The 16,503-nt window shown below is 36.5% G+C and overlaps 1 protein-coding gene across 3 annotated transcripts in view; it reads right to left on the bottom strand.

Annotated features, from left to right (window-relative positions):
* BMAL1 (basic helix-loop-helix ARNT like 1) overlaps positions 1 to 16,503 on the bottom strand; it is a 104,313-nt gene that overhangs the window by 64,987 nt on the left and 22,823 nt on the right. The window contains exon 2 of one of the 3 annotated variants that reach the window (XM_074230337.1): positions 5,770 to 5,922. The gene's annotated coding sequence lies outside the window, so the exon portion shown is untranslated. Of the gene's footprint in view, positions 1 to 5,769; positions 14,138 to 16,503 lie in introns of those variants that run through there. The other 2 variants (XM_074230338.1, XM_074230339.1) reach the window with 2 other exon arrangements.

Genomic DNA, 16,503 nt, shown 5'->3' with positions numbered 1-16,503 from the left:
TTTTCCAGTCTCCTGGCCACCTGAGTCACCTTCTTTTGAACGCACCTCAATTTGTCAATGCTAATATATGGCAACCAAAACTAAGTAACCTACAAAATGTTGTCCCAACCAAACTCATTTCATGATAATGCAGAATGTTACAGCCAAACTCAACTTGAATACCAAAAATACTGTTGCAATGTTCTTTACCTGATTTCACAATACAAAACATTATTTTCATGAAACAAGATGGCTCTCTAAAATGCTGCTCTACTGAAAGTCAGATTTTGCAGAACTATTGAACAACATGGGGTAAAGGTATGCCTGTTCTCCATAACAGGTGAGATCAAAGTACTATATAGTAGGACTTCTATCTCCCTCATTAAAGGTAACAAAAAGATAATTCTTTTAGTGCTGCCTAAGACTTAGTTTTGGTGTCAGTCATATTAAACCACTATGTCATACTGAGTTTGCAGTCTATTAAAACCAAGAGGTCTTTCTACATAATTTCTCATAGATCCTAGGAATACTCTGAAAATTTTTTCTTTCAAAATACTTTTATCTGCTTATTTTCTTTCATGTGTTTATGGGAAATAGACTATTCAGTGGAAAGGACAATGAACTTGGGGTCACCAGTCAGAATCTGAATCCTGGCTCTACTATTCGCCAACTATATAAATTTGGGCCCTTCACTGGTGTTAACACTTTATTCAACTTATCCAGACTGAAGAATTCAGCTTCCTAGAATGATATCACCATTAGTCATTTGTGTTTCTTATGGGTGCTATGATATTTGTTCTTCCTTTTCAGAAGAAGACCTACCATCAGGGAGGTGATGCCACAAGCACATGAATTGGAATTGAATGAGGAGGTACTATGCTAAGTCATCAGCTTCACTTTCTCATCCCAAATCATCTAGGTCCAGTGGTGATGCTCTGGAGGTGAGGCAATCAAGGTTAAGTGACTTGCCCAAAGTCACAGAGTTAGTATCAAGTGTTTGTGGCTGGATTTGAACTCCTATCCTCCTGACTCCAAGGCCAGTGCTCTATCTACTGCACCACCTAGCTGCCCAGTCCCAAAGCCCATCCGTATGGGATTCTCTTCTTAATGGTGGGATCCCTGTACCTATGTAAGGAGTGGTGCTAAATCAGCAAGAGTGGCAGAGTGGAGAGAACTTCAAGATAATAAGATTATTGATTGTAATAATAATAATAATAATAATAATAATAATAATAATAATAATAATAATACCTTTTTTTTTAACCCTGTGGGCTTCAAATGACACAAAAGAAGTCAGAACAAGGACAGCACTGGAATCTTCAAAACAATCTCAACTCCATATGCTAACATTAAAGGCAGTAGATTAGTCTTTTCAAAGTCTTTGAGCTCTGTGTCTTTAAACTTTTGGCATTTCTTGGCTTGAATTGAAAAAAAAATCACTCCAGGTTGCTTAAGTAAAAGACTCCAGGAAGAAACTGAAATGAGAGCAGCTGGCAATCTCTATGATGTCCCCATCTCAGCTTACTACATTAGACTTCTGGGAACATACCTTTGGAAGAGATCTTGGGACCTCTCTCAGTTGAGCTGAGTTACCTTGCTCCCAATGGGAGAGAGCTTTCATTCTGTATTGTCTTATTTATTTTCCTATGTATACTCTCTCTGATTTCTATTTTGCTATTGCATTAGTTTCATGAATTTCTTTGATAATGGTTATATGTACATGTTGATTGTAGAACTGATATTTGGGAAGTAGTTAAGCCTTGGATATAAAATTGGGATCCTGCTTCCCCTATTAATCATAGAGTGATCAGAAGTTAGTGTAAACCTGAAAATCACATCACTTAGACCAATAATATTTAAGGGAGCCAACAGTTATAATTATAGCCTAGTACTCCCTCTTTCTGAGAATAGAGTGGCCAAGTTTCTTATGTTCTCCATTTCCTGCTTCCTCTCTTGGCAGGAATTAAGATCTCCTTTGGAGAAGGGTGGAGGGAAACCAGGTTAGAAATATATATTCCACCTCTCTTTCAGTCACACAATGAGAATGAAACAGCTGTCTCTCACACGCAAATAACCTACTATATGAAATTTAGTTGTCACAATAAAGTGTTTATCACCCTGTACAAGGAAAGAATGTGGGATTGGTGGCAACAATGTGGATGATATTCAAACCATGAATCACTAATCCGCACATGGAGGGAAGCAGAAGTGGGTACGAGGCTTTTCTATATGATAGAACAAGCAAATTATTGTTATTTGAAAAAAACAATAACTTTCAAAATAATGAGGTATTGATTGTAACAACAACAACAACAACAACAACAACAGCTTAATTTTAAACCCTGCAGGTGATACCAAAAAAAGGCAGCAAAAGCATAGGCGCTGGAATCTTCCAAACGATCTCCACTCCACATGCCAACACTTATGGCATATATTAGTCAGCACACAGTGAACACTGCCCAAAACACCCCCTCAAAAGACTTAAGCTTGCCAGATCCATGTCTCTGAGACCCATACTTTGCGCATTCAATCAAGCGAACTAGGCTCTGATTGGTTGCTAGGACCAAGTTAAACCTTATGATTTTCAAAACTCAGTCAATCTACCTTATCTTAATTTCTGGGCAAACATGAAAGGGAACTAAATGTGCCTATCTAGGTTTGGGAATTTAAGAACCAAAACACCAAATGCCTAAAATAAAGCAATGTTACAGATATATTTGAGAATCTTTACTTTTTTTTAAAAAATGAAGGGAAGTCAAAGAGAATCAATCCATTCTCTTTGCCAAACATCTAACAGGGTAAAGTGATGAATACCAATTCAGATCACTAGAACATTCTATGGTCACAGGGCTCTTTAATCCAATGATAGTTTACATATACATATGCTTTAAGGTTTTCCGTATGTTACTCCATTTGATCTTACAAGTCAAACTCCTGTCCTCCTGATTCCAAGGCCAGTGCTCTATCCACTGCACCACCTAACTGCCCAGTCCCAAAGCCCATCAGTATGGGATTCTCTTCTTAATGGTGGGATCCCTGTACCTATGTAAGGAGTGGTGCTAAATCAGCTAGAGTGGCAGAGTGGAGAGCACTTCAAGATAATGAGATATAAGCTCAGTTATGAATCTCAAACCTTTCAGGTTACCTACCATTCCATATTCAAATGAGACATAATTTCATTAATTGAACATAATATCTGGATATGGACTGACCAGGGCAGACAAAGGTGGAGCTGACAGAGAATCTTAACTGGAAGAAACCTCTGAAGCTCTATCTATAAGTACCTGATCACAGCTCTCTATTCCATATCTAACCCTGGTCATTGGTCATCCAATCTTCCCAAGAAAACCTCAAAATAAGGGAGAATTGGGCTTCATTAACAGAAACACAGTGACTAGAACAAGACTGTATTGGTATTTGTAGCCACTACATCATACTGTTGACTCTTCTTTAAGCTTAATATTCATTAAGCTTCTGGATCTTAATTTGTGGTTTTCTAGCCAGGTTTACCCATCTTATACTTAGACTTGAAAAAATCCTCAAAAAAACCTGAAATACAAGTGTAGGACTTTAGATTTATCCTGGGGAAATTTCCTCTTACTACTTTACAACTATCATTCTACTCAACTGAAATAATTTTGAATTCTGACTGTGAAACACCTCAATAAATATCATAGCTTCATGCCAGCTGCTAAAAATGAAATATATGTCCTCATCTTAATTACTGATAAAATGTTTGTTGTTGGGGTTTTTTTTTGCCACAGAGCTATATAGCAAAATTGCTAAGCTAATACTCACAGAAGAAATATGATTTTCTTAATGCAGTTAGGTGGCACAAAGGGGATCAGAATACTGGACTTGAAAGTCAGAATGACTTCAATTTAAATCCAGCCTCAGATACCCTGTGCAAGTCACAATCTCTGTCTCAGTTTTCTCATATGTAAAATCAGAATAATAATAGCACCTACTTCTTGGGTTTGCTATGCAAATCAAACAAGGGAACAGATATACAATGTTTTACAAACCTTAAAGCACTATCCAAATGCTAATTATGTTTTTGCTATTGTTATTATGGAAGTAAAGTTTGTGAGGGTTGAAAGAAGCATAGAATAAGTTACTGAAAAGACTGGGAGAAAGATGGTCTGGAGAATATTACAAATGACTTATGAAGGTTTTTGAAGTCATTTAGGAAGGAAGAATGTACAAAAGTAGGAGTTTAATAAGTGTTTTTTGACTGACTGATATTGAGGATGGAAAGGAATAGTCAAGGCAACAACAAAACAATGGTCCTAGAAATTAGAGGTCAAGAGAATGACTGGTCAAAGTTCAGACAGAAGGCTTGGACTAAGGTTGTGAAGATGGAAGAGAAGAGACAAGATATAAAAAGCTCATTATGAAATAAGACCAGATGTGAAAATTCAGGAAACAGATCATAAACCAAACACAAGAGGCAGGATACAACAGTGATGGCAAAGTTTAGTTAACTAGACATCTGCTAAAGCACTCTCATAGCTAAGGGCAAAACAGCTGAAATTCCTGCCTTGCTTTAATGATAATTTCATTCTTTGAAAAGGAGAGGAAGCCGTGAGAGGAATTGCTATTCAGGATCCAATTCTGATACTTCCAACTCTGAGATTCTGTTTTTCAACCAATAGGGAGGAAACACTTACCAAAGTAGAAATGATGAGAATTTTGCAAGGCAAAAAATTATTGCATCCTAGAGTTCATGGTGGAAAGGAAAGAAAAGGTGTCTGGATTTTGAAAGAGAGTGGACTCTAAAGAGTTCAGAAGGAATAAAATTCTAGAAGACTGCTTCTAAGATACAAGTCAGTTGAAGAGGGAAAGGATGCTTTCAAAAATTTAACTGAACAACACAAACCCAAATTACTCTTTCTAGAAAGAAGCAAAAGAGTACACTTCAAATAAAGAGACTGATGTGGATACATGAGGAAATCATAAGCTAACTTCAATTTGAAACTAAGAGATCAACAGAACTTTCGACTCTGTGGTAGAAAGATCAACTTGGATTTTTTAAAAAAGATGTGAACAGATATGGAAATGAAGGCTTAAGGCATCTTTCAGGATATCATCTGTCATAACAGTGCTTCTTTATTCATAAGCCTAACATTAAAAAAAACACATTAGAAGTATTTTCTGCCCCTGTGACCCCTCCCTCTGATTCCAAAGCTTCTCCCAGAACCTCCATTTAAGGAGGGTGCAGAGGCGTGCCATACTTCATTCCTCTTCTGACAGTACTATGGACTTCTACTAAACTATCAATCTCAGATTTCTTTGTCATTCCCTCCCTCCCCTTTTCAGTTTCTATTTATGCACTGTCTTTACCCCAAAGAATGTAAACTCCTTAAGGTCAGGAAGTAACTTTCTTTCTACTTATATTTGTATTCCTTGCCTTGACATGGTAAAAAATAAATTTTTGTTGATTGACTAACTGGATTAAAAAACTATCACAACAGTATAAAAATAGCAACATATCAAGAATGTTAAAGTTCAAAATATACCAAAGCTGGCAACAAATGTAAGAATAAAATAGGATGTTGGATTTGTTTTTGTTTATTTTTAAGCCATGTTGAGGATAAGAAAACACTTAATGAAGAGTTAGGCTGAGTTTCAGAGTAGATGAGATAATAATAGATAACAGAGAAATAGCAAAACCATTCATTTTGTTTTAATTTTTTCTACCAAGGAAAATAATTTTCTTGAATTTCTAGGAAGCATAAAACCAAAATGATCATCATGGATCTGAAAATCAATATAATAAGGTGAAAATACCTGGCTGTTCCTGAAGAGATCAAGTCATCAGGTCTAGATGAAAGACATTCCAGTATACTAAAGGAATTGACAGACAGGATTGCTGGTAATCTTCATCTTTTTCTCAAAAACTCAGGAAGAACAATGAAGAGAGGAGGCTATCATCTCAAATTCCTAAAAGAGAAATATCAAATTAGAGGCTCATCAGTGTGACTTTGATTTCTGACAAGATAGTCTTAGAAGGCTTTTTGGGAGAGAAGTGATCATTCCAAGTCAACGTGAATGGATCAAGAACATTCTACGTAACTTCATTTCCCTACTCCCATACTTTTTTGGGCAGGATCATTAGAGTGGCAGATCAGGAGAATCTCATAGATTATGTATTATTTATTGAATGGAAAAACACTTTCATTGTCAGATCAGACTACATACTGTCTGTGCCATTAGTGTTTGCCTCAGCTGGGGAAATGTTCTGAACTTCTGGAGTTACTTTTTGACCCAGGATGTTTTGGTGACTTTCAACACACAATCTCATAATCTTGCTAAGTGGTAGACATACATTCACTTCTAGAATTGGCTATTTGAATACATAACAAAGGTAGTCTATTATAGAGATAACAACTGTGTTTATAATCTTCATTTGGGTCAAAATACAGGACAAGAGCCTTTTGTATTAGTGCTATTCCTGGTGAAGAGATACTTCTTGCAGGTAGAGGTGCTCTTGAGGGCCTTCTTGAAGGACCTGAAGATAAGCCTAATGTAATTTTAGCATTTCTTGATAGTTTCTCTTTGACTGTATTCCCCAACTGCTGCTTGTTTGAGAAGATGATGGGCTGCTTCTGGTGGGCATGCCACCATGTCTCTACTGCATATCTCTCTGTATGTGTGTGTGGCATGTAGTGTCTTTCTCCCTTTCTTCCTTCTCTTTGCTCTCCAACAGAAGGATGAAAAAAGTGAATACCATAGATTTTAGCAAATCGTTTGACAAAAATCTTTCATGTAATCTTAATAGGCAAAATGAGTAAATGTGAACTACATTAGGTAGATTTGAAATTCATTCAATGACTAGTATCAAGGAGTTAAGTTATCATTCTGATATTATAGTATTAGACTTTTAATTAGAGGTTCAGGGTTCATGGCCCTGTTCTGGCAAAATATTTCATTTTAAGAAGTGGTGTGACCTTGTGGCACTGTAGATATGGACACTAGCCTTGACCTCTGCAGTTGTGGACAGATTACCTAACCTCTACAAGCTTCAGTTTTCCTGTCTGTGAAATGAGGTTAGACCAGATAGCCTCTAAAGTCCTTTCCAGTTCTAAATCTGAGTACTGATTACTGGTTTGTTGCCAAAGTAGAAGAAGGTCTCAAATTTAATGCCCCTGAACATTTTTCACCATTCAGTCTTTTTTTTAGTGGTAGAGGCAGAAAACCTTCCTAATAAATAGTTGCTCAAAAATGAAATGAACAACTGCTAGAGAAATTGGCTTCCTCCTCACTTAAGGCTTTTGGAGAAGTAAATTCTGTTCAAATACAGATAATACTAAATGATTTCCTTTTCAACCCTAAGACTGTAATTCTGTACATGGAATGGAGACAGAAACTTTGCAAATATAATCAAAAGAACATGAGTCTTGGACTCATGAGGATTGGGTTCAAGGCCCAACTCTTATACCTGATTAAGTATTTGACCAAGGGTGAGTCACCTAATTTTACAATCTATTATAGACCTTATCAGTTTGAAAAAGGGAAGGGAGAGGGATGGGGAGAGAGAGAGAGAGAGAGATCAGGGCAATGTTTAGATCCCTTCTGACTCTAAATAATATAAAGTCTCATTCATTATCTTTATTATAAAGATAACAACAGGGTACAAAGTGACATATTTGGTGAATAAAAAATGAAGTTGATTGCATATTTTCCAGATTTCTAAAATACTAGCTAGGCACCCCTAAAAGAATGACGGCAAATTCTCCTTTATATGTCAAGTCCACACACAATAAATGGCTTAAGAGTGCAATCAACTTCTTTTTTCACATAACTACAAAAGATCAGAGGAGGACTCCACAAAACAAAGCAGGAGTAAAGAACTGGTGGGCATATTCCAAAAACAGAAGCAGGATAAAAAAAAATGTATATCCATTCTCAGAATCTGGATATGGCTAATGAGCCTGTAAGCTGCTGCCCGAAGCATCTGCAGGTACACTAAGATAGTGAAGGTTCAGAATAGTCTACAAACAGTGTGCACTGAATTGACAAACATTAGTAGTTCATTACAAGTTTCCATTGTACCATTTATCAGTCAAGGTTTATAGGAAGCTGCTGTCCAGTGCTAGAAAACTACTGATGTTTGTGGAACACTTCCCACATGACAATTAAAGATGACATCAACTTTCAAGCAAACCTCAACGGGTGACTACAAAAGCACAGTGAAAACAGCATGCACCATTGGCTGTTCTCTCAGAGATAAGCTGACACTCAACTCTTAGTTTATTTCTGTTTTCTTAATCAAGGAGAATAATCCATAAATGACTAGTAGTAGATTGCTGGAAATCAAGACGAGTAAGGTGGTTGCAAGAAAGGAGTACTAACTGCCCTCAAGTCACCAGATTCAGAAAAAAATAAAACGTGAAGTCCTGAAGCTAAGAGATGTGATGATGGAATTGCTATCAGGGTTCACTGACAGACTATGGAAAATGGACAACTAAAAAGGATAAGTTCTGATTTTCAAAAAAATGACAACAGGATTATAGATTTAGAATTAGAAGGGGTCTTAGAAATTGCCTGGTCATTCACCCTCAATTTACAGCTAGGAAACCTGAAGCACAAATGGATTTAAATGATTTGCCCGAGGTTACCAGGCTGTAAGTGGCTGAGATAGGATTCAAAGAGATTTTCTGACATCAAATCTAATAGTTGTGGCAGCTAGGTGGCACAGTGGATAGAGCACTGGCCCTGTAGTCAGGAGGACCTAAGTTCAAATCCAGCCTCAGACATTTAATAATTACTTTGGGCAAGTCACTGCCTTGCAAAAACAAAATAAACAAAATAAACAAAATATAATAGTTGACTATCCATGGAGCCATGCTAAGAAGAGAACAGAGTCTATAGACAACAGGACAATGAGCAAGACTTCAAATCCTAAGAAAAATTCTAAATCATATCATCAAAATTTAGAAAAACTCTATAATTTTAAAGGGATGGTTGGGTATATGGATAAAGGCATATTTGGCATGTTTACTAAATTTTCAAATGATCAACACATTAATTACAAAATAAGATTTCAAAATCTAGAATATTAGGTTGAAGCAAATATAACATTTAAAACCAGGAAAATGATGATAATGATAATAATGCCATCAGGAATGTATCGGCCTTATACACTGCTCTAGGCAGAGCAGAGCAGAGCTAGAATGCTATGTTTACTTCTAGGTATCAAATTTTAGGAAGTTCACAATAAGCTAGAGAAAGGGAACCAAGGAAGGTTTTATAATTGTGCCAAAAAAGGATTTTCTGAAGAAACTGGGCATGTTTAGCTTTGGGAACAGAAGACTTAAGAGAAGAAATGATAGTCAATGCTGGTACTTCCTACTGGCCAATTAGCTTTTCTGGGTGGGTAGAACTTCCAGAATTTTTCCTCCATAGCTACTAAAGCCTTTAAGGACCACCATGACCAGAACCTCAACCTCCCTAAATTAGGAAGTATACTTTTTTTTAGGCAAACAATTATTCACTTAAAAACAAAAATACCTCTCTCCAAATGAAAAGGACTCAAATTCCAATTCATCGCCTGAACAAGAGTTGATTTATAAAGCCCTTAAAATTTGGTTCCAACAGATGCTGGCAACCCTATAGTTATAGATGTCAAGGTCTGCCATAATATATTTTTATTATAACTGTTTTTATTCTGGCACTTTTTAAAATGAAATCTGCTTCAAATAAATCCACATTTAGTGACTTTTCAGCCTTCAGCTGCTTGTTCCTTATAACATTCTATAAATAAAAGAAACAGTGCCCTATAACACACTGTAAACACCCACAGACAAACAGAGCCAAATTCTTCCAATTATGACCCTGAGACTGTTGCCAAGATACTTCAAGGACCTACTTGAAAGAATGCCATCTAGGCCATTTCCTGATTAAGCTTCCATCTAGAAAGGAATGAAAGCATGCTGTCTTTGCCCAATGTCCTATCCATGCTCAATAATTGCTTCACTTTATTTAGATGAGACTCTTTCCTCCTAATGTAGTTAAAAAGCAGGAGCAATAAAATCCTAAAAATTCCCACTGCACATCTTTGTTGTGTGTTGGAAAAAACCCTGGTTTGTTACACTATTGACTTAATCAGGGGCATGTTAATAACGTTTCACTAGAAAATCAAGGTCAAATCAAAAGTAGGTCAAGTAAAATAGGGTCTGTTAGTTCCCAGATGATTCTATTGGAAGCTGCTTCAATTTCTATTCTCTGATCTGCACAAATCAATAGAGATCACCAGAGTTCAGAGATCACAATCATGTGGTAAGCCACAGAGATCATGCATGTCAGAGATCATCATTCTATTAAGGTCTTGACAAAAGCTACTTAGGAGCTCATGCAAGAGTTAGGACCTATCAAATGCAAATGGCTTTAATATGGTTTACTCAGACTGTTAAAATAACTGCAGCAGCAGGAAACCTATTTTTCATATATGCAAAGAAGCATCACTCTGAGAATACTCCCTCCAAAGAGATTATATTTGTGGTTCACTTCCTCTAAGAATAAACTACTTTCAACACTTGTCCTTTAGACTGCTACTTAGAAACCAAAAGGCTTTGAAGCAATATTTGTAATAAAATGGTTTCCAGATACAAACTAATCCTTAAGACAATCATTCCAAGCATCAAAATCTCTAATTCACTTTCACCTCAACACAAGTATTAACTGAGCATGTACTATGTATTCTGTGAGATATCAAAAGCATACAGCATAATCTTGAATCTCAGTGCCGTTTAAATCTTATTTGGGTGACATGATGAAACAATTAGAGAACAACACAAGACAAAATAAGTATGTCAATGCTCGAGCTGCTTTCAGGAAAGCTGCTTAAATTTTACCTCTATTGTTTGCTAGTTGTATGCATGACCAAGTAACTTAATTCCCTTGTGTCTTGGTTGTAAAATCAGGAGGATAAAACCTGTGAAAAACCTACCTCATAAGAGTATCATGAAGTTCCAATGAAAGAACATATCACATGTTTTAGAAAATTTAAAGTTTCTATAGCTAGACATATATAGTCATTCAACAAGCATTCATTGGCAGGCACTCTGCATGACAGATAAAAATGAAATAGTCTTTACCCTCAAGGAACTAATCTCATTAATATTATTTTAGTTAACTGTCAAATTGTGGGAATATTAGGAAAGAGAAATATCAGAGATTTCTTGGAAGACATAAACTAAAGATGATCAGAATTAGATGGAGGGAAATAGGAAAGGCTTTACAAGAATGGAGGCATGAGAGAAAAACCAGCAAAATTGCAGAAGCAAGAATAAGATGGTCATGTCCTCAGGCAGTTCGTGAGAAGAGAGGATCTTTTAAAAAATTTTATTCATTTATTTAAGGCAATGAGGTCAAATGACTTGCCCAAGGTCACACAGGCAATTATTAAGTGTCTAAGGCTAGGTTTGAACTCAGGTACTCCTGACTCCAGGGCTGGTACTTTATCCACTGTGCCACCTAGCTGCCCTGAGAAGAGAGGATTAATTTGGGCAAGTGTTAGGAGAAAAGGCTGGACAGGTAATGTAAGGGTTTTGAGATGTGAAATCTCCTTCTACCTCTTACCCTCTGTGCCAACCCTCTCCCTCCCCTTTATGCCCCTCCCCAGTCCAAGTTCCTTTAATTGATTCTCATATGACACGATTTTGAATCCTTACATCATTCTGGTTACCCTCCTTTGGACATGCTTCAGCTTGTGACTATCACTGCTAAAACATGGTATCCAGAACTGGAGATTGTTGCATATGTAAGCCATCGAGCTCAAAGTACAGTGGGACTATCATCTCATTTCCTCTGGACACCAGATTTATACTACACCCACAATACTTCCTTTTCAGCAAACCAGAAGACAAATTATATGCGTCTGGAGGCATGACTATATACTGCAGGCCATTGTTCTGATGCCTCCCTCAATAGCTCTCTATCTCCCAAAAGTATTGTACAAATACTGAATTTCCAAACCTCTCCTGGAACAAATAATTCTGATACATAAAAAATGTGACTTAAAATATTTAAAAATACTAAAGGGGAATAATTAAGAAGGATCATGAGGAAGAAAAAGACAAATAGGTATTTTTCAGCAAAATGGGTACCTAGTAAAAAGGGTCTCACTCCTGTTGTTATAACAGCATGCTTAAGTAGTACTGTGTATAGCATACTGGGCTGGAGATGAGGTGAGGACTTCTCAGGTTGGATGTGCCTTCCAGTAAAAGTTGTTCCCAGAGCATTTCACATGTAATTTCATTTAAGCCTCACAAGACCTTGTGAGGTACATATCATTTTACAATAAAAAAAAAAAGACAGGAGCTTAAGTGATTTGTTTATTGACATGCAGTAATAATAACAATAACAACTATTTTCATAGCACTTTAAAAGAATTTTACCAATAAGATTTCATTTGTTCTTTATAACAAACCTGGTAGGTAAGTGTTATTATTATTATTTCTATTTTACAGATAAGGAAACTGAGGCAGGCAGCTATTTTTTTTTTTATAACTTGCCTAGAGTTACACAGCTAACAAGAATCTAAGAAAGGATTTGAACTCAAAGTCTTCCTAACTCCAGCACTGTATCTCCTGTGCCACCCAGCTTCTCAGGTCTTAAAGTTAGGATTTATCCCGGCTTTCCTGATTCCAAGATAATCAACTTCAGAATGCTACAACTATAGGTCAGTACTTATATCCAGGGAAAGGCTGAACCCCATAGGTATTAGCTGGTCTCCATTGTATAAGAGATAGATTGCTAGATGATCAGAAGAGGGGTTTTTTTTTCAGTAAGAATGTGAAATGGATTGAACAAGAAACTTCAATAAAAACATAAACTCCTTAGTTTGACATTTAAAGATTTTAGTTCTTTGGGAAACTAGGTCTTTTCATCTTACCCAGGCTGGAATGGCAATAGTCACTTACAGGTCAGCTCTCAATACTGATCAGCAGAGAAGCTTTAATATTCTCCTTTCCTGAACTGAGTCAGTTGGTCCCTCCTTAGGTAATGTGGTGAACTCCTGATGCTGATCTGATTGGCTTAGCAACTGTAGCTTAGAACTCCTGAACTCGAGAAATCCATTATTCTCAGTCTCCCCAAAAGCAGGAACATGGAATGCAGGAATGTGACACCATGCCTAGCCTCTAAAGCCTTTAAAATACAATGCTTGGTACATAGTGGACTCTTAATTTGACTTTAAAGCTTTCTATACATGCATACATACATACATGCCTGGCTCTTAGGACTGATTTGATTTTGTTCCAGTTTACCTTTCCAGGCTTACTAAGTATTACTCTTCTTCATGCTATCTTTCAGGCAACTAAGCTCTACAATTCATTACTCCTGGTTCCTAGCCTTTGCCAAAGGGCTGATGATGAAACATGTTATATATCAGGATGCAGAATGAGACAGACATATTTCTGTACACAGTTACTGAGGGAATTTACTTTGCTTGATACATATTACTAAGTAGTGGAGAAATATGAAAGGAGGGAGTTGCGATCAGCAATGGCAATGGTGGAAAAATATGGAAGTAACTTTTGCCATGGACTTATAAAGAATGTGATCCACCCATGACAGAGGTATTGGTGTTGGAACAAAGACTCAAGCACATTTTTTATGATTTTTATTTTGGGGGGGGTGCAGGGCAAATGGGACTGGGTGGCCTGCCTGGGGCCCCATAGCAGGGTGATTGTTGGGTGTCTGAGGCCGGATTTGGACCCAGGTGCTCCTGGCTCAAGGGCCAATGCTCTGTCTGCCACCCAGCCACACCTACTATTATTACTATTTTATTTTATTTGGGTCTTTTTTTCTTTCTTTTTTTTTGGTTTTTGCAGGGCAGTGGGGTTCAGGTGGCTTGCATTTCACACGGCTGGGTGATTGTTGGGTGTACGGGGCCAGATGTGGGCTTGGGTGCTCGTGGCTCCAGGGCTGGTGCTCCATCCATTGTGCCACCTGGCCATACCTACAATTATTACTATTATTTTTTTTAATTTTAATTTTTTCTCTCCCCTTTACTTTATTGCTCAAGCAAGTCCATATTTATGGGGGGAAGGGGTATTTTATTTACTCTTAAACAAGAATATTTTATTAATGTAAAAAATTATTCGTACAAAATGAGAATAAACATTAAATAAAAAAAGAAAAAAGAAAAAAGAAAGATAGATATTACTAGAAATTTATTTTATTTTTTTAAAGAAAACCAATTTCTGTTAATTTATTTTAATAAAGAAATGTATATGGGAAGGAGAGGGTAAACCTATAGATAAGAAAAATTTTGTATACTTTTAGATGAGATCATTGTATTGCTCATTTTACTGAACTGTTTTAGTTCAGGGCAAAAGATCTCTCATAAGGCAGGAATAATCTGCAAATGTTTGTTAAAACTAAATATATCTATAAAAATATATTTTCAAAAAAGATAGTTCATGTGCTTTTCTCTTCTGGAGTTTATTGATTCCCTTTAGTTGTTATTATTCTCTCCCTCTCTACTCCTAACTTATCCTGCATTTATATGTCTTTTTACATATTGTAACCCCCCAGAAGATTATAAGTTCTTTGACGAAGGAACTATTTATCTAATGGGAACACTGATTCACCATTGGTTTGGAGTTGGTCATCATTGGTACAAGCAAATTGGCACAATGCCCCCACATCAATAAATTGGGCACACTGTACAAGCTAATAACACTACTATATATCTCAAAGACATCAAGTAAATAGGACCCATGTGTACAAAAATATTTATAGCAATTCTTTTCCTGATGACAAAGAACTGGAAACTAGGGGAGTGTCCCATCAGTTGGGGACTAATTGAACAAATGATGGCATATGAATATAATGGAATATTATTGTATTATAAGAAATGATGTAAGGATACCATGAAAAAAGCATCAGAGTAGATCATTCGTGATTTACGACTGATAAAGAGTGGTGCAAATAGAATGTAACATCACAGGAAGGGTGGGGTCTATCATCACATAGATTAAAAATACTGTGAATTAATGGTAGGTTTGGAAGCTTAAAATTCCTAAAATTTACATGCTTCAATGATTAATTATCCTACTATTATATTGTTTCTGAGTTCCTAATAACTTTCATCATATATAGCCCTGAGTAGTTTATTAGAAATCAATGGCTGTCTGGTTGAAGGAACAATGGGAACATCCCAGGATTTGAGTCAGAATACTTAACCAGACATCTAGCGTAATTTGTGTGTTATGTGTGATGACAGTGAACAAATCACATAACCACTCTAGGTCTCAGTTTCCTTATCTGTAAAATGGAGGGATATTCATACCACCCACCTCAGAAGTTTATTGTAAGGATAATTTATATAAAATGCTACATAGTAAAGACAGAAAAAAAAGAAAAGAATGTGCTTCAGAGAAACTTGGAAAGATTTGTAAGAATTGATGCAGAAGAAGTGAGCAGAACCAATTGAATTACTTATACAAGCATAACATTTTAAAAACAATTTAAAAAGACTTAAGAACTCAGATCACTTGTGATTCTGACTGGGCATATTTTTGGGGGGCGGAGGCAGGGCAATAGGGTTAAGAGACTTGCCCAAGGTCACACAGCTAGTTAATTATTAAGTGTCTGAGGTCAAATTTAAACTCGGAACTTCCTGACTCCAAGGCTGGTGCTCTAGCCACCTAGCTGCCCCAATATGCAAATTTCTTATAAAGATTTTATTATTGTCATTTTACCCCCATGGAAAGAGGAAGTAAGAAAGAGAAAATAATGCCTTACTAATTTAAAATGAATTTTTTTCTTCTTCAAGATAATTGTTATGTCCAAGAAATGATAAAAGGAACAGTTTCAGAGAAACTGGGAAGACCTGTATGAATTGATGAAAGGTGCATTGAGCAGAATCAGAATAACTCATAAAATAACATTATAAGTTACAAACAATTTTGAAAGACTTGGGAACTAAACTCAATTCAGTGACTATGACTGGAGAACCAATGGTGAAGTCATTAACTTCCCTCCTGGTAGAGGAGTGAAAAACTCAAGGTGCAGTGTGACATATTTTTGAGCTACAAGAAGTATAAATTCAGGGCAGCTAGGTGGCACAGTGAACAGAGAGCACAGGCCTTGGAATCAGGAGGACCTGAGTTCAAATCCAGCTTCAGACACTTAATTACCTAGCTGTGTGGCCTTGGGCAAGTCTCTTAACCCCATTGCCTTGCAAAAACCTGAAAACAAAACAAAACAAAACAAAAAAAGAAGTATAAATTCTCTGTTAATTATTTCAGATCTATCTTGTACCTATCTTATTTGGATATAGTTTTTTGTATGTTGTCTCTTCTATTAGAATGCAAGCTCCTCGAAAACAGGATTTTTTTTCTTCCTTTCTTTGTATTCCCAGAGCTTGTCAAATAAAATGTTTACTGACTGACTGAATATATCAAATGTAGGAATCTGCTTTGCTTGATTTTTCTTCTCTGTTACAAGAACTATAATTTTCTTTTTGGGGGGATGAGGGGAGTTAGTAATCAGGAAGAAGAGGAGGAGGAC

This window comes from Macrotis lagotis, chromosome 3, assembly GCF_037893015.1.
Source record: "Macrotis lagotis isolate mMagLag1 chromosome 3, bilby.v1.9.chrom.fasta, whole genome shotgun sequence".
NCBI classification, from domain to species: domain Eukaryota; kingdom Metazoa; phylum Chordata; class Mammalia; order Peramelemorphia; family Peramelidae; genus Macrotis; species Macrotis lagotis.
Note: the sequence above shows the minus strand (reverse complement) of the source record. Positions and strands in the feature narration are given on the sequence as shown.